This window comes from Culex pipiens, chromosome 3 (genome assembly GCF_016801865.2).
Source record: "Culex pipiens pallens isolate TS chromosome 3, TS_CPP_V2, whole genome shotgun sequence".
NCBI classification, from domain to species: Eukaryota; Metazoa; Arthropoda; class Insecta; order Diptera; family Culicidae; genus Culex; species Culex pipiens.
Genome location: NC_068939.1, coordinates 176254092 through 176273394, shown reverse-complemented (window position 1 = coordinate 176273394; position 19303 = coordinate 176254092).

Here is a 19303-nt window from a genome sequence, read left to right as displayed (position 1 = left end):
AACGACCAAAATGACCAAAAAGACCAAAATGACCAAAATGACCAAAATGACCAAAATGACCGAAATGACCAAAATGACCAAAATGTTCAAAATGACCAAAATGACCAAAATGACCAAAATGACCAAAATGACCAAAATGACCGAAATGACCAAAATGACCAAAATGACCAAAATGACCAAAATGACCAAAATGACCAAAATGACCAAAATGACCAAAATGACCAAAATGACCAAAATGACCAAAATGACCGAAATGACCGAAATGACCGAAATGACCGAAATGACCGAAATGACCAAAATGACCAAAATGACCAAAATTACCAAAATGACCAAAATGACCAAAATGACCAAAATGACCAAAATGACCAAAATGACCTAAATGACCAAAATGACCAAAATGACCAAAATAACCAAAAATACCAAAATGACCAAAATGACCAATGACCAGAATGACTTACCGAAATGACCGAAATGATCAAAATGACCAAAATTACCAAAATAACCAAAATGACCAAAATGACCAAAATTACCAAAATGACCAAAATGACCAATGACCTGAATGACCAGAATGACTTACCGAAATGACCGAAATGACCGAAATGACCGAAATGACCAAAATGACCAAAATGACCAAAATGACCGAAATGACCAAAATGACCAAAATGTTCAAAATGACCAAAATGACCAAAATGACCAAAATGACCAAAATGACCAAAATGACCAAAATGACCAAAATGACCAAAATGACCAAAATGACCAAAATGACCAAAATGACCAAAATGACCAAAATGACCAAAATAACCAAAATTACCAAAATGACCAAAATGACCAATGACCTGAATGATCAGAATGACTTACCAAAATGACCGAAATGACCAAAACGACCAAAATTACCAAAATTACCTAAATTACCTAAATTACCAAAATTACCTAATTTACCTAAATTACCAAAATTACCAAAATTACCAAAATGACCAAAATGATCAAAATGACCTAAATGACCTAAATGATCAAAATGACCAAAATAACTAAAACGACCAAAATGACCAAAAAGACCAAAATGACCAAAATGACCAAAATAACCAACATGACCAAAATGACCAAAATGACCGAAATGGCACAATGAAACATTTTATTCAATTCAGAAAATTTGCAACCTGAATTTTTCAACTGTAATCAACTCAAATTGACATCAATTTTAAACAGTCTTTTACTGACTCTAACAAACAAGCATGTTTTCCCAACCATTCCTGGAACCTTTCTTGCTCATACAATCCATATTTGCTCAAAGCAAGGAAAAAACAGGTCTCACTGGTTCAGCAGTTTCAACGTCAAAACAAGACTAAAATTCGTAACGGTAAACAGAGCCCATAACCTTCAATAACCTCCTCCTCCCCCCACCATTCCCCTCATTTAGCGTAAACTGTTGAACGGCCACATTTTCAATTACAATTAAATATTTTTTACAGTTTTCCATGCGTACACAACGCAGCTGCTCTGAAACGACGTAACAACCTCTCAAAGGAGTTGTTTTTCGCGCCAAGGCAGTCTTCAACTGAAACCAGACACCGACGAGGACTTTCTTCTGAACTTCTGCGGGAGGGAATCCGGGAAAGGGGTTTCACGTGTCGTCATGCTGGCGCTGCTGTGTTGTGATAAAAGGAACATCATCTTGAGTCCTAGACGTGTTTACGTTTTCCATGTCGACGTTGTCGACAAGCTGATCATCCTGAACGCATTGAGTGTGCGGGTGGAAAATTAAGGGGAAAACATGCCCGCTGTGCTGAATGCTCGTAAGGTGAGGGACCTTTTCCAATGGGTGATAGAACAAGAAGGTGACACTGGTAAAGAGTATGATTACAGTCTCAAATGTGTGATTTGGCGACGATGTAGATGGAGAGGTATCAGCAGAATTTCGGGGTTGATGACGAGTGCAAGCGTTAAATGGATTGAATATTTGGTAATGGTTACACAGCAAAAAATCCGATGGTAAAATCGCATGCAAAAGCATGCACATCACCTTCGTCAAAATAAACACTTAATATTACACACTGCATGTACAATTTTTGCATACACAAAAAAAAGTTGCAACCGACGGGATTCAAACCCAGCACCAACAGCAAGGACTGGCGCGTTAGCACACTCGGCCATCAGACCGATGAAAAGCTGTAAGGATAAACGCATATATGAGCTTGACATTTGGGTCAAATAGGTTTCCCATACTGATGGGCTACATATTTCAGGGCGTAAAATAACATAAAATTGCATAAAATAATGCAATATATATTTTACACCCAGGCCTTTTACACGCAGCTGGATTACTACTTTTTTAGCTGTGTAAAGGTTTGACTGAACAGACAACACTCGGAAAAAAATAATTATATTAATTTAGAGCGTTAATTATTTGTATTTTTTAATTGGCACAAACTTTGTGGGAGTCTTCCCTATGACCAAAGAAGTAAATTTGTGTCATTGGTTCACCCATAAAATCTCCATACAATTTTGCAGCTGTTCATACAAAAATGGTACTTAAATATTTGAAAAACTGTAACTTTCCAAGGATTTTTTTTTTTAATGATTTGGTGTCTTCAGACAAAAACTCATATCTTTAAACCCATTCAGAAGTGGGTAATTCTCTACCAACTCACACGAAATCGGGACAAGTTGCTCCGACCCCTCTTCGATTTGCGTGAAACTTTGTCCTAAGGGGTAACTTTTGTCCCTGATCACGAATCTGAGGTCCGTTTTTTGATATCCCGTGACGGAGGGGTGGTACGACCCCTTTCATTTTTGAACATGCGAAAAAAGAGGTGTTTTTCAATAATTTGCAGCCTGAAACGGTGATGAGATAGAAATTTGGTGTCAAAGGGACTTTTATGTAAAATAAGACGCCCGATTTGATGGCGTACTCAAAATTCCGAAAAAACGTATTTTTCATCGAAAAAAACACTAAAAAAGTTTTAAAAATTCTCCCATATTTCGTTACTCGACCTTTAGAAATTTTTGGAACATGTCATTTTATGGGAAATTTAGCATAGCATAGCATAGCATAACGGGTCTGCACCACGCTGTAGGGGGTGCCACAATGGTCAATTCAATATTTTTAGACAATTTGATTGCTGCCCGGTACAACCAAAAATATCTAAGAACGTAAATTTCCACACTGTGCTCCAAGGCTACGCCCATACAGTCCCGTGGGGATTTGGGAGGGGATGTTTTTGTTGTTCACTAGTGGCAAAAGTGCAGGGAACCCATGCGACTTTTAAAAGTGAACGGAATATTTTTGGGAGGTTTGGAATGGGGGTTAGGGGAATTTCATCGGGCCGATGAAAATGGTTGAATGCGTAATGTATAATTGTTTTGGAAGTTTGTACGTGTAAGTTTGAGTCTGTAGTGTATTATCTAGTAAGCATATAGTTTTGTAATTATAATAAATAATGAATATAAGGAATATAATAAATATAATGAATCAAATAAATATAATAAATATAATCAATATGGTTCCAAGAAGCTGAAAACAAACAGCAATAATTTCAAATACAAATGCTCCAGATGGTTCCCTTGTACAAACTAAAAAAGTGTCAAACGAAAAGGTGATCAACCACCGGGGGTTGAGTGTATATGTTATGAAGAAATTGTAAGATTAATGAAAAGGAGTAAGATAAGGAATGAATAGTACATTTAAATAAATCATATTGTGAATAGATAAATAAACATATCGACAGTAAATTTGTAATTCCAGGAAGCTGTAAAAAATAGCAATAATTTAAAAACAAATGCTCCAGATGGTTCCATGGCTGTCTCTTAAAGTATCGTTAGTTTATGCAAATAGAATATAAATAAAATGGGGAAATGGTATGATTAAGGATTAGGCATAGGACAAGTAATAGTATAATATAATTAAATCATAAAGTGAATATATAAATACATATTAGCAGTTAATTTTAAGATGATTCCAGGAAGCTATAAAAAATATAAATAATTTTAAAACTAATGCTCTTTAGGTTCCTCCTGTCCAGCGCATCAGATTAACAAAGTACCATTATTTTGGCTAAAAGAAAAAAAAAAGTTTATCATAAGTCTGCAAGCCTGCAGACTTTCTAGTTTTGCTCGGTATTTAGCAACACTGACTTAAATCTGTCTGACATTATCAGACGACAGATGCCAGACGTTACATCTGTCACAATTCTTGGAGAAAGAGAGGTTTCTAAAATGACACCTCTCGACAAAGGTCTCGCCGTTTCGCCCTATTCCATCAAGGAACGCACTCACCCGATAAAATTCTTCACCGCCAGGACTGAGAGCCATTCTTGCTCTCCCCAACATAAGGCGCCCTTTACCGATCCACAACTCGACTCCTCTTCGGCTCGTCCAAGGTCATCTTCCGGCCAAAGACGCTTATTGTTTGCCAAGCGCACACTCTCTCTCGCTCAAACACCCGCGTCGGAACGCGCATTTTCAACCGTGCAAAGAACACACTCCGGCAGAACGTGAGCATAAATGAAACGGCGACCAAAACATTAGAAAGAGAGAGCAGCCATCACCAATACAACCGTGTCCTTCTCGTCTTCACCAATACGCCCTCACACACGGCACTTTTTCATGTTTGAACTCGATTAAGCAGAGCACGATATCATGTCATTTTATGGGAAATTTAATGTACTTTTCGAATCTTCATTGACCCGGAAGGGTCATTTTTTCATTTAGAACAAAAAATTTCATTTTAAAATTTCGTGTTTTTTCTAACTTTGCAGGTTTATTTTTTAGAGTATAACAATGTTCTACAAAGTTGTAGAGCAGACAATTACAATCCGGTTCGCAGTAAAAAATTGTGTAAATTTGGAAGGTGTAATTTTGCATGGTTGAATATTACCTCTTTTCTGATATATTTTACCTCAATTTAGACTAAAAAAGTGACATTACACCAGAAAAGTGGTAAAATTACACATTTTCAGAGGTAAAATTACAAATTACATCATCTTTCATAAAAGATGTACCTCGTTCCAGATGTAATATAACCATATTTTTTTTAACTGTGTAGTTATAATTTTTTACCTCATTTTTTAATGTTAATTCAAATTTGCAATCGAAAAGTACTTAACAAATGTATTTGTTAAGTGAACCATTTTCAAAACTCTCACCCAAACAACCAATAATGTCATTATCTCACTAACTCAACTAACGGTCCTATTTTCAATGTTAAAGTTGAAGCATTCGTGAAATTTTCCGATCATTTCGAAATTAATTTTTTTAATCAAGACTAACATTTCAAAATTACCAAACATTCAATGTTAGTCTTGAATCTAAGACTTTCAACATAAAGTTTTCGAAAAAATCGGCATATTTCACGAATGTTTCATTAACATTAACAAATCTATTTTCCTGTTCCTTTCTTTTATCCGCTTTATCTCAGCAAAAAGACGTCCAACCTTCAATGTTTAAAATTTTGTGAACTTTTCTAAAAAAAATATTTTTAGGAATAAAATCATGGACGCTTTTTTAAAAAATAAAAAAATACGGAATTTTTCAAAAAAAAATTTACTTTAATTAGCTATATTTTGAAAACCGTCCACTTAATCAAAAAAAAATGTAAATAACTTTTTGATTGCAAATTTAATTTTACATAAAAAAATCAGGTCAAATAATTTTAAGTTCAAGATTTATTTTTATACACAAATCACTATTTTAAAAAATCATAACTCGTCGGCAAAATTTTGGTCCATACTTCTGAATGTCTTAAAATATGCGGGGTTTTGTCCGCATTGTTTGAATGTTTTTTGTTAAAAAAGTTAAGGCCGTATCAATTATTTTCAAAGATTATGTCGCCCCCTCTTCCCTCTTTCAAAATTGGTACTTAAAATCAGGGGGCACAATTTATTTTTTCAAAAAACTTCAAAATGGAAATAGAAGTCAAATCAACTGCAAAAATCAACACTCTGAATTGATAATCATATTGAGCATGTTTGGGCTGGATTAAAAATATTTTGAATTTTTATGAAATTCCAATGTACAGCACCACAAAAACTTTTTTTCTTGCAAAAAAAAGATTTCGTCAATAGGGTATTTGTCCCTATTTTGGGTCTACCAAACTTAATTCAACGAAATTGAGCATTTCACCAAATCTGGCAGCAATCTGCAACGTGCTGTCATTATCTTCATTTTGGTGGGCAAGAATAATTCACTTTTTCCTCTTAAATTATAAATAAAGCAATAAATATATCACTCTTCACATTTTTCTTAGCAAATTGCAACTTGCCCATTAGGTCCAAAATTTTCACCACTTTTGCTTACCGCTTCTTGGCAATCAGCGTAAAGGCGTTCATCGCTCAGCACACGAATGAGAGCCGTCCCCCGAATGTCCAACCACCGCACAGTGGGCAAAAACGGGTGAAAAAACGGATCTTTTGATGCCGTCAGTTTCTGGCTATCGAAAGTATCATTTTTAATGTAAAAAAATACGAGGATTCGATTGGTGGTACTCTCGTTAGCGGCAAATGACGGGAAGTGGTCCATTTTACCAAATTTTGCCTTTTTTAGGGTGTTTTTCTCGAATATCTTCAACTGCCGTAGTTTGCCGCACTTCTAAAGTATCTTATTTTATGTAAAATATCACGAGAAATCGATTGGTGACACTCTCAATGGCGGCAAGTGACGGCAAAGGCCCATTTTGCCCCATTTACCCCTTTTGTATGTGTTTTTCTTTAATATCTTGAATTTCTGTTGTTTCCTACAGTTTTAAAGTATGTTATTTTACGTAGAAAATCGCGAGGAATCGATTTGTGACATTTTCATTGGCGGCAAATGACAGCAAGGGCCCATTTTGCCCCAGTTACCCCATTTTATGTGTTTTTTTGTCAATATCTTTAATTGCCGTTGTTTTTTCACTTTGAAAGTATACTATTTATGTAAAAAATCACGAGAAATCGATTGGTGACACTCTCATTGATGGCAAATGACGGCAAGGGCCCATTTTGCCCCATTTAACCCTTATTTATGTGTTTTTCATCAATATCTTAAAATTACATTATTTCTTACAGTTTAAACGTATATTATTTTATGAAGGAAATCATGAGGAAACGATTGGTGATGTTCTCATAAACGGGAAACGATGGCAAAGGCCCGTTTTGCCCCATCCACCCCATCTTATGTGTTTTATTTAATATCTTGAATTGCCGTGGTTTCCCAAAGTTATAAAAAAGTTATTTTATACAAAAAATCGCGTGAGATCGATTGGGAATTGGGAACAACTCTAACTAACTAACGCAAATGGCGACAAGGGCCTTTTTTGCCCCATTTCATGTATTTTTAGTCAATATATTAAACGTGACGTGTTTTCCTATAAAGTTTACAAGAATGTTATTGTACAATGCACAGCACATTCAAGATATTCACGAGAAAACATCTTCACGAAAAAACATAAATGGGGCAAAATGGGACCTTGTCGCCATTTGCCACAAATTAGAGTGTTCTCAATCGATTCCTCGTGATTTTCTGCATCAAATAACATTTATTTAAAGTTTAGGAAACCACGACCATTCAATATACTAAAGAAAACGCATAAATAAGGGGTAAATGGGGTAAAATAGGCCCTTCTCGTCGTTTGCCGTTTATCAGAACGCCACCAATAGATTCTACGTGATTATCTGTATAAAATAACTTTTTTTTAACTTTGGGAAACCACGGCAATTCAAGATATTAAAGAAAATACATAAAATGGGGTAGATGGGGCAAAACGGGCCTTTGCCGTTTATGAGAACATCACCAATCGATTTCTCGTGATTTTCTACATAAAATAATAAACGTTTAAACTGTAGGAAATTATGTCATTTCAAGATAATGATGAAAAACACATAAATAAGGGTTGCATGGGGCAAAATGGGCCCTTGCCGTCATTTGCCATCAATGAGAGTGTCACCAATCGATTTCTCGTGATTTTTTACATAAAATAGTATACTTTCAAAGTGAAAAAACAACGGCAATTAAAGATATTGACAAAAAAACACATAAAATGGGGTAACTGAGGCAAAATGGGCCCTTGCTGTCATTTGCCGCCAATGAAAATGTCACAAATCGATTCCTCGCGATTTTCTACGTAAAATAACATACTTTAAAACTGTAGGAAACTACAAAAATTCAAGATATTAAAGAAAAACACATACAAAAGGGGTAAATGGGGCAAAATGGGCCCTTGCCGTCACTTGCCGCCATTGAGAGTGTCATCAATCGATTTCTCGTGATATTTTACATAAAATAAGATACTTTAGAAGTGCGGCAAACTACGGCAGTTGAAGATATTCGAGAAAAACACCCTAAAAAAGGCTAAATGGGGTAAAATGGACCACTTCCCATCATTTGCCGCTATTGAGAGTACCACCAATCGATTCCTCGTAATTTTTTACATTAAAAATGATACTTTCGATAGGCAGAAACTGACGGCATCAAAAGATCCGTTTTTTCACCCGTTTTTGCCCACTGTGCACCGGCAATATGTTTTTATTGGTGGGTTGCACAATCTCGTTGCAAAAACAATCACTAAACTGCCACCAAGTCAATATAATAACTGATTAAAGTATCTCGAAAAGAATGGCTCTATTTTCAGTCCATTTGACATTTCTACAGATTGTAACAGTGTGTGTGTGCTTTTCACAAGTTACTGTCTTTCTTGCATATTACGGGCTTGTTGTTTGGCTACGCAACAATTATTTAATTATGTTAAAAACTCGTAAAGAATGATATAAATCATGTCCAAGCTAATTAAGTACGTAATGCAAGTGAAATCAATCATTCTAATGTTTATTTGTGGCACAATGATTAAGCATTTTTGTCGACCAAATTTGTGCGGCTGTACTGTACGAGCTGGGGCTGAACCGTAAGTCAAAAATGTTCGCCACGTGCTTCGAGATTTCAACCAATCAGAAAGTAGGCCGAAAATATGCACAAAGAAGGTCGTATGCTAGGAGCAATATCCTCAAAATAGGGGCAAAAAGTGTTTTAGTTTTTCGTGCTTTTACAGCGATATAAGGTATTTTTATCAAAATGTTGATAATGTACGAGACAGAGCATTAAAAAACCAACTTATTCATGTAAAACAAACTAGGCTGCTAATAGCAGCCTTTGAGAATACATCAAATTAAAAGAGCGCTCTGCTTAGTAGGCCCAAAATAGGGACAAATACCCTACTTAGGAATTTTTGAAATCAATGATTGCAAAACAACTGGACTGGTGTATAATGCATTTAAACACTTTTTTTCATTTAAATGTTAAAACCGTGTTTCGTAAATTTAATTTTTAAACATTCTTATTTTTTGTATCTTTTTTCCTGAATAGTCCTCAACAATGCCTAAAACTTTGACGAAGACACCAAATCGATTAAATCCTTGAAAAATTACAGAGCCAAATGAAAAAAATATAAGTAAAATCCATTTCCGGGTTTGGTGGAGAATTGGTCTTGTTTGTTTTATTCATCTATTTAACTCTCGTTAACTTTTATAAATCATATTTATTTAATCTTCAAACAGTCCAAATGCAGTATTAGGGTTTACTTACTTAAGGGTTTATTTTTTATTTATTTTTGTCCCCTTCCCCTCGACTTCAGCCAGAGTCGAGGGACAACAATTTTGAAAAATATTTGCATCGGCTAATTGGAGGATAGCTTAACTTGATGAAGAATTTAATATGGGAAGAAAAGATAAAATAATTTTATTTTTCATCAAAATCATGTCATCCACTGCCATCCCACTAAAGTCCTCTTCACATTCACTTGCATCAAATTCCAACATGTCGTACAAGTTTGTTCCCGAGTTTTTCTCAACAGTAAAAAAAAGAAGAATAGCTGAGAACATTCATTTCACTTTATTAAAACGCGAACAAACCTCCATTTCATGATTGAGCGAGTTTTGTACCGTTTCGTTCATCGTTTCGTTTCGAACGGTGGCTCGTGTTGTATGACTGTGTGTGTGTGTCATAATTTATTTCATATTCAACATGTGTATGCTACATTTATGCATGAACACGACACCATACGAAACTTGTGGGTGGTTTTCGGGGGGAGGTAGGGATTCTGAAAAGGAAACTTGCGGGCACGGATACCTGCCGTTTGCGGGTGGGTTATGAATACTGGCTGGCTGGCGAGAGGTATTGAAAGAACTCCACAAGATGTACTTCAAGTTCTTCTCAACAGCATCCAGGGTGGGAGTGAGACTCGGGAAGAGGAAAGTTATGGAAGATCATGGAGAAGAAGTTGACTGCAGAACATGCACTCATTTCATACATTTTTCATATCACCAACCGTCTGCACACAAACACCCACCAACAGACACGTGTGCAGTGTGCATTCACGGGGAGGACAGATGAAAAGCTTGATGCGAGGGAGAAAGTCTTTTGAAAATCACGCTTCTTATGTTTTATGCAGAGTGAGGAATTTTACGCTAAGTTAAACGGCTACCTCGTTCGCATTCGCCATAAACATCGAACACACAGTAGAAATACTAACTACCCGAGCAGACGGAAATAACTTGGAAATAACATTTTTTGATATTTTAAAACACTGTGCCAATAACATTTTATGTTATTTATAACAAGATTTGTTATTCGTCGTTATGATTTTTTTGTTATTGGATTGTTATTGTAATAACAGACTCATTACATTTTTAGTTATTCTTCGAACAAATCTTTGTTATTATTTTTTGTTATTTTAACAACTAATCCGATCATCCCAATAACAGTTGGAGGTATTCTTCCATAACAAAAATGTTATTCCCAAGTTGTTTTGGCTTTTAACCAATATCAACCCAATAACAAATTTTGTTATGATAAAATAAACTGTTATTAAACCCTTATGCAAAAATGGATTTTTCAAGAAGATTCCATAACACTTTCTGTTATTTTAACAGTATTTGTTATTGAAATGGTATGAATTTTGTTATTACCGTCTGCCCGGGGTGTGTATTTGTTAGTGTGTGTGCAAAGCGCTTTTACTCATTCATTCGAAATTCGCACAAGTTTTCAATTTAATAAATTTATAAACTTTTCTATTTGGCTAGCGCAAGTCGCTAGAGCTAGAGATGATGTTGTTCGCACCGTCCTGGTGGTTTTGCAAAGATACACACTACTTGCGTCACTCACTCTCTCTTCAGTCACTGACTGGTTGGTTTGCTGGCTGGCACTAATGGAAATCTAACATTCGGTGGTTGACTTGCAGTGGTGCTGGTATCAGAGAAGTAAGTGTGAGTGAATTAGTTTTGTACCTTAAATTTTCAACAATTTTATTTTAAATTTTTTGTCAGCAAAAAAATTAAATATTATAATCATAACTACCCATTAGTCTCTTACCGATTGTAGCCCTCAGAAGATTTTTTTTATTTGAAAATGAGCCACAAAAACTTTGAAAATTATTTGTACCAGCCTACAACAATTTGTACCAGTCTTAAACAAAGATCGAAATCCGGACACTTAGAAGCATATCATTTTTGGTATAGCTGACAAAAAAACATGTAATTAGTTGGAAATGTAGAAATACCAACAGGATGTAGTAGAAACAGTCAATTTTAAGAGAGTGCATGCAAAACATTTCTTTTTTAAACATTTTTCATCAGAATTTCAAAATTAAATTGACTTGTTGTGCTTCGAATCCCGGACACTGATAAAAGCTGATTCGAAATCCGGACACTCGATTTTGCTTATGCATCGCACAAATTTGGTATGGAATGTTAGTGAATGGCATTATTTAGGTCTCAAATAAGCTGCTAACGTCCTAACGATCGACATTTTGTATACAAAATTGCTAGAATTTGAGGAAATCAGAACCATAAATTTCTGCTTTGCCTTCCTGGTGCTTCGGACGCCTATGAAATATTTCAGCGAAACGTTTCACAGTTTTGGTAAACTCATATTTTTATTTAATTTAATTGTTTTGGCATTGGCTACAGCGTTCAAACTTATTTGAAATGAAAGTTGATATTAGAGTTCATCAAATAACACAGTTTTGACAATGATTATGCGAACTTATATCTAAATAATTGATAAAACAAGATGAGGTGTCTGGGTTTCGAAGCGTCCGGGAATTCGAATCATGACGTTAAAGGGAAACGAGCTAAAAAAAACTGTGTGCTGCTTTTTTCATGGAATCCTAATCATAGCTGTGCCGAAGAAAATCCCTTATGATGGCACAGATTTTCTTTTTCTTTGTTTTAATATTTTTTTTTGGTTTTTGTGTTTTTTTTCTTTTTATGTTTGTTTTTTTATGTTTTCTTGTTTTTCTGTTTTATTTATTGTTTAACGATGTTTTTTGGGTTTTCATTGAATTGTTTTTAAATTTTTAAATTTTCTTTGTTTTGTTGTTGGTTTTTTTGTTTTTGTTTGGTTTGGTTTTTTGCTTTATTCTTTTTTTTGTTAAATTGTTTTTTTTAATTGCTTTTCTTTTTTTGTGGTTTTGTTGTTTTTTAGTTTTTTTTTTTTTTTGGTTTTTGTGTTTTTTTCTTTTAAAGTAGTTTTTTTATTGATTTGTTTTTTTTTTTGTTTTGTTAATGGTATTTTTGGTTTTTTTTACTGTTTTTTTTTTATTTTTTTTTGTTTTCTTCGTTTTTTTTGTTTTTTTTTGTTGTTTTTTTGTGCTTTTCTTTTTTTTTGTTTTTGTGTTTTTTTTTTCTTTATAGGGGAACAGCATCTAATTCCAGCGTGCCTCTAATGTTGCCATATCAGCACTTTGACGATCAATTACAGCTTATAAAAAAGCGTTTTTAACTGAAATCGTGTGATATTCAGCTCAATAGGAAGTGAGCAAGAAAGTTGCTATCAAATGTTTTGCGAAATTAGTTGTTTAAATAGTGAAGATAAACAAATTGGATGGAGTTAGGAGCGAGCGCACAATTTGCCAAACATACGCGAATCTCCCCTCTGTTTGTTGTATTTTTGTTTTTTATTGATTCGTTTGTATTTTTTTTTCTTTTCTGTATTTTTTTTATTTTGTGGTTTTTGTTTTTGTTTTGTTGGTGGTATTTTGGTTTTTTGTTGGTTTTTTTTATTCTTTTTTTCTTTTTTTTTTTTTTGTTCAATTATTTTTTTGTTTTTCTTCGTTTTTTGTTGTTGTTTTTGGTTTTTTGTGTTTTTCTGTTGTTGGTTTTTGTGTTTTTTTCTTTTTATGTTTTTCCTGTTTTTATTTTTTTGCTTTTATGTCGGTTTTTGATTTAGGGGAAATATACCCATTTTAATCACTTTTGCTGTTTTCCGCTAGTAAATCAACATTTTCAAATGTATCAACAACGGAGAGTTGCTTGCTCACTTTTAGTTGAGCTATTTATTACTTTGGAACAGTCAAAAACACTTTATGAAAGCTGTAATTCATGATCAAAGTGCTGATAGGCCGATAATAGAAATAGGCTGAAAAAGGGTATAGTTCCCTATTTTTTTTGTATTTCAGATTTTATATTTCTTATTTTTTGTTTTGTTTTGTTTTTTTTTTTGTTTTGGTTTGCATTGTTTTTTTTTTGTTTTTGTATTTTTCGTTTTTTATTCGTTTTTCAATTTTTTCTTGTAATGTTTTAATTATTTTTAGTTTTTTGGGTTTGTAGTTTTTATTTGTTTTTTTTTCTTTTATTTTGTTTTTTCTTGTATTTTTTGGTATTTTTTCTGTTTTTGAGCAAAAAATTATGTTTTTCAAAAGCTTCAAAGTTTTCAAAAGAAATGCAAAATGTATTTAAAATGCATTCTACTGCTTTAAAAATCTTTTCAGTATGTTCGGATTTAGAAAACCTTTTTTCCACTAGTATTATTGTTTTCGTGAATATTTTTTTTAAACTAATGATTGCAAAACTGAACTAGTGTAAAATGCATTTTAAAATCCTTTTTTCGTTCAAATGTAGAGACTATGGCTTACTATTTCATTTATAATATGTTAGGCGTCATCCATAAAGTACGTACGCTCTTAGGGGGGGAGGGGGGGTTACCGTAGGTGTGACAAGATGTGACGAAGGGGGGAGGGGGGGTTTGCGAGATGGGTAGCCGATTTTTGCGTGACATACTTTATGGATGACGCCTTATTAATTTTTGGTATTTTTTTTTTTTGTTGTTGTGTATTTTTTATGTTTTTTTTTATTTTTTCTGTTTTTTTTTTTGTTTTTTTTTGTTTTTTTTTAGTTTTTAGTATTTTTTTTGTTTTAGTTTTGTCAGTTTTTTTTTTGCATTTTGTTGTTTTTTTTTTGTTTTATTCTATTTTTTTATTATGGAATTTTGTTTTTTTTTTTTAATTTTTAATATTTAATTTTGTTTTGTTGTAATTAATTTTTTATTTTTAGTTTTTTAGTTTTTTGTGTTTTTTTTTCTCTTGTTTTACGTTTTTGTTGTTTTTTTTTTGGGATTTGTTGGTTTTTTCCTATGTTTGGTTTTGGTTTTTACTTGCTTTTTTTCCTTTTTCTTTTTTATTTTTGCTTTCATGGTGCTTGTTATTTTTATTGTTTGTTTTTTTTGTGCGTTTTTGTTTTTTCTGCCGTTTTGTTTTTTTTTGTTGATATTTTGCTTTTCAGGATGAAAAAACGAAGTTTCAGAAAAAAAAGCATTGAATTCTTTTTTTAATTAAATCAAATTGCTTTAACAGAAGCTGACAGCCTTCTTATTATCTGCGCACATCGATGACTGCACTCTAGCTAATGGAAGTAAAGTCAAGCCAATTTATCAATTTGTCGGAAATGCACTTCGACCGGGATGATTTTTCCCAGGGCTGCGGAGTCGGGTCATATTTCATGCGACTCCGACTCCGACTCCAGCTTTCTGAGCTAAGCCGACTCCGACTCCGGCTCCGGCCTACCAACTCTAGCCGACTCCGACTCCGACTCCGACTCCAGCATTCCACAAATTGTTGACTCCGGCTCCGGCTCCGACTCCGACTCCGACATCTAATCTGTTTTAAAAATATCTAAAAAATTGTATTAACACCTAAACTCCCAAGCTCGAGAAAAAGGAATTTCCATACAAATTCCCCCTTTTTCTCGAGCTTGGGAGTTTAGGTGTAAATCACATCAAATATTCAGTTCACACTTGCGCGAATACCGTAAACTGATTTTTTTTTTGCAAAATTATCTCAATTCAAATGAGTTCAAACCGCAAAATTACCTTCATTATCGGATTCTTTGGACAATTTCACACTAAGAACAGCCATCATAAGTTTCTTTGTTACAAGTTTTATGCGTTATTGTAACAAAAATCAAAAATATCGTCAGATTTTCATCACAACAATTTTCTAAGTAAATTTGGATTTTGTTGCTTGAAAAATTGGAACTTTTTATTTAACTACTTCTAATTTGCATAAAATGATTATTAAAAGTTAATAAAAAGCTAAACAAATATTTAGGTGTTCATTAATTCAAATAAAACACAAAAAAATCAAAAAGATCGATTTGACACATAAAATCAATTTGCAGATTTTAAGACTGAATTTTTTAAAGAAACTTAGTAACAGTAACAATGTTTTGAAATAAACAATTTTCAACGTAACTATTTTTAAAGATCGATTGAATTTATTTGAAAAGACGTACACGGACATTGTGTGATCCAGCCCAGTAGTGTGTTCGAACATATAAACAATGAAAAAAATCCTACTGATTTAATGTTATTTGATAAATAAATTAAAATTTTATCAATGTCACTCCTAAATCGTACTTAAAAAAAAAATATTTTAGACATCTTCAACGATATTTTTAAGGATCAACAATTTAAGAGTTTTGTAGAGAAATTATAAACATTGAGGTAATCGATATATCGTCGCTTGTGTGCTATATTGTGACACGTCCTATCTTTTTACAGCAGGCGTGTCACAAGATAGCAAAGAAGCGACTATATCTTATAAATTCAATGATTATTTCAAAATAAGTTGCAACTTATTTATGATATTTTTCATCAGTTTCGACTGTTTTCAATTTGATTATTTTAATTACATACAAAATGAGCACGATGCGCTCCAATTAGTAGATTGATATAATAGTTGATAATTTATTGGTAGAGTTATAAGGTCATTTTTACAAATGTTTAAAAAGTTATTATTTTGTTTAGTGTTGATAGCAAACCTATATTTTTTTTCGATTGAAAAAAAACAGTGCCTCGACTTTGGTTAGGTCGAGGAAGGGGGGCAAAAAAAAGTGAAAAAACAAGCCATGGTTTCAACATCTAGATGAAGAAAGTGTTTTAAAATGCACTTTACACCAGTCCAGACGTTTTGCAATCATTTGTTTAGTCAAAGTATCAGTATCAAAGTATTGATGAAAATTATTTTTTTTGCAATTCCATCGTGAAACTACTGACTTTTCCTGTCATTCTTGAACGTAAAAAGCCTACTTGCTGAACCAAAAACAACAGAAACGAATAGTAACACTTTAAAACATAAATGCTGAAAAGTCCTACTTTTCAGCACTGAAATGGATGCTGAAAAGTTGAACTTTTCAGCACTTGTTTCGAAAAGTTATACTTTTCAACAAAAAATGATTCAAACGGTTAATTGATATAACACAAGAACATTTGAATTATAATTCCATTCAAAGGGTGTCTTCGGAATTGCAAAAAATGTTGTATGGAAGTTGACTTTATAGCTGTCGGCCACCATTGCTAGTACCTACCACTTGTGTCTTCCTTTTTAACTACAAGGACTTCGCCGCCCTGGGCTCCTAAGTGTACTAGAGTATGGCACGGAGCGACGGCGCCGAATACCCATATTTACACAAAGAATTTTAGAGCGCCCGCCGCGGGATTCGAACCAGCAACCTCTGGATTGTGAGCCAGTGCGCGGTCCGATTGATCCACACGGGCGGGCACAGGAATGTTGTATGGAACTCGTTACAAAACTTGATTTTTTCAGCACTCGTCGTATTTATCCAACTCGTTGAACCTCGTTGGATAAATGTACGACTCGTGCTGAAAAAATCTTCTTTTTTCAACTTGTTGCATAAACTACTATTTCGCGATTTTTTTTTTTGCAGTGCTGTACATTGGAATTTTACAAAAATGCAAAACATTTTTAAACGTCTAAAAACTTGCTAACTATGATCATCAACGCAGGGAATCTGATAAATATCTTGAACCAAAAAATTAATTCAATGACGAAATTTCAAAGCAGTGCACACGATTAAAAAAAATATTTAAAATAAATAAAAGTTTAGGGAATTAACCAGCATTATAACAAATATTGAAAAATAAATATGTTCCTAAATTGTGTTAAATTTTAGATAACTCCGACTCCAGGTTTATCAGAAATGTCCAACTCCGACTCTGACGCCGATTCCAGCTCATAAAATTAAGCCGACTCCGACTCCGACTCCTACTCCGACTCCAGCCATTCGAGTTTTGACGACTCCGACTCCGACTCCGACTCCAGGTCCCCAAAAAGACCCGACTCCACCGACTCCGGCTCCGACTCCGACTCCGACTCCACAGCCCTAATTTTTCCTATGAATTGCATAAGTAATCATTCTTGGCTGTTCATGGACTATTGACAAATGCATCACAATCCATCTTTGATTGGACTTTCCAGCCCAGAAATTCTAACGAAAATCGAATCATGAATATTGCACTCAACCAAATTGACGTTTGATAACTAAGAATTAAGTTAATTTATTTTGCAAATTGCAGGAACCTTTAGGTATTGCGTTGGTATTTATTTGATTTCTAATCTAATCTAATCTAATCAGACCCTAGCGCAGCCAATCTTTCGAAGGGATCCTGGAGAGTGCCTTAGGTTAGATGACGCCTAGCACTCTTCTTGTCATTTATTAACATTTGTAGTGCGCCATTGCATTAGAATGCATTGAAACATCACAAGCGTTAAACCGGCCAGGCCTACTGCGTAAAGCCGTATCGCAGAGATGACTCGTAATTGGGTTGAGTTTGAGCACTGAGTGTTCGAACAACAACACAATTCTGAATCGACAGGGGAGGAAGGAGCGTGGGGACACACCACCATACGCTCCGTGATTTGGTTGTATTCGTTGGGAGCACCATGCTAAGAAGGTTTGGTACTCCGGGAACCTCTGGGATGGGACATTGTATTTCCACGAATGCCCTGGACACTATTTGCCGTGGTTATAGCGCCACAACTCGCTCTCTGTAACAGTATTCCTAATTCCAGTCCAAGCTCACCAAGTCGTCATGGCCTAGTGGTTAGCATTTTTGCTTACCAATCCAAAGGACGGGGGATCGAACCCCGCCTCGAGCGACTTTGATTTTTCGTTCATATTCATAATTTCAAATTTATATGTTCTTAACTTTCTCGTTGGGAGCAGATGGGCATCGAACCCAGAACCATTCGCTTACAAAGCGAACACCGTAACCAGTCAGCCACGGCCGCTCCCCGTATTGCGTTGGTATTTGTTTGATTTCCGCACAAAACATGTATCGATTTCGCCAAAACAAACTGGCAACACTGCCCCCATTTTCTCAAACCCACACCTCAGCTTCCGAACTTGGCGAAGTTTATTTCAATACATTTGAATATGAAAGGAGTGCAAACAGCATTCAGTGCCTTTCGCCGTGTGACACTTTCGAATCTGCTGACGCGCTGACTTTGACGTTTCTTTGGAATGAGGGGGAAAGGGGGATTTGTTAATTTGAAATAATTAAGGTTACGCGGAAGCAACACATAGAGATGGTGCACCAGTTTTCTTTGATTTGACTTCGAGTCGTAAGGGTACAAGGTAAACTTTTAACCTGATGAATAAATGAAGCTGACTTTGGTGGAGAGGGACCGTTGACGGCTCTGTTGAATGTTGGTAAAAGTTTATGTCTCTAATGCAACATTGTCGTAGGATTTTAACCAAAACAATAAGTTGGACTTGCATGAAGCAATCAATGCTGTTGTGATAAATGTTGTTTCAAGTTGAAAAGTAGGAAGCAGAATTCAAACAATTTGAAAAAGAAAACTTCACAGCTGCATTCATAAAGTTTCAAAAGTTTTACCTGTAAATCATTGCGTGACTAAAACACCGAAAAGGTGTTTTCTTTTGGAAGATTTAAGAGCGAGTCCACGAGCAAAGCATACCCATCTTGCATCGACCTCACCAATCTGCCTGAAATTTTCAGGAGTTGTTTGTACATATAAAACTAGCATCTGGCCAAAATATGAGCACTCTAGGTCAACGGGAAGTGGGGCAAATCGGGACACAAAGTTTGAAAGTTCAAAAACGTCTAAAATCTTAAAAAGGCTATAACTTAGGCAAAATTCAATTTATTTTCAAAATTCAAAATGCATCTGAAAGGGCTTAAAAAATGCAACAAAATGCAGGATAGAGCATCCCAATTGGTTTAATCTAAAGGGAGTTTTTGGCAT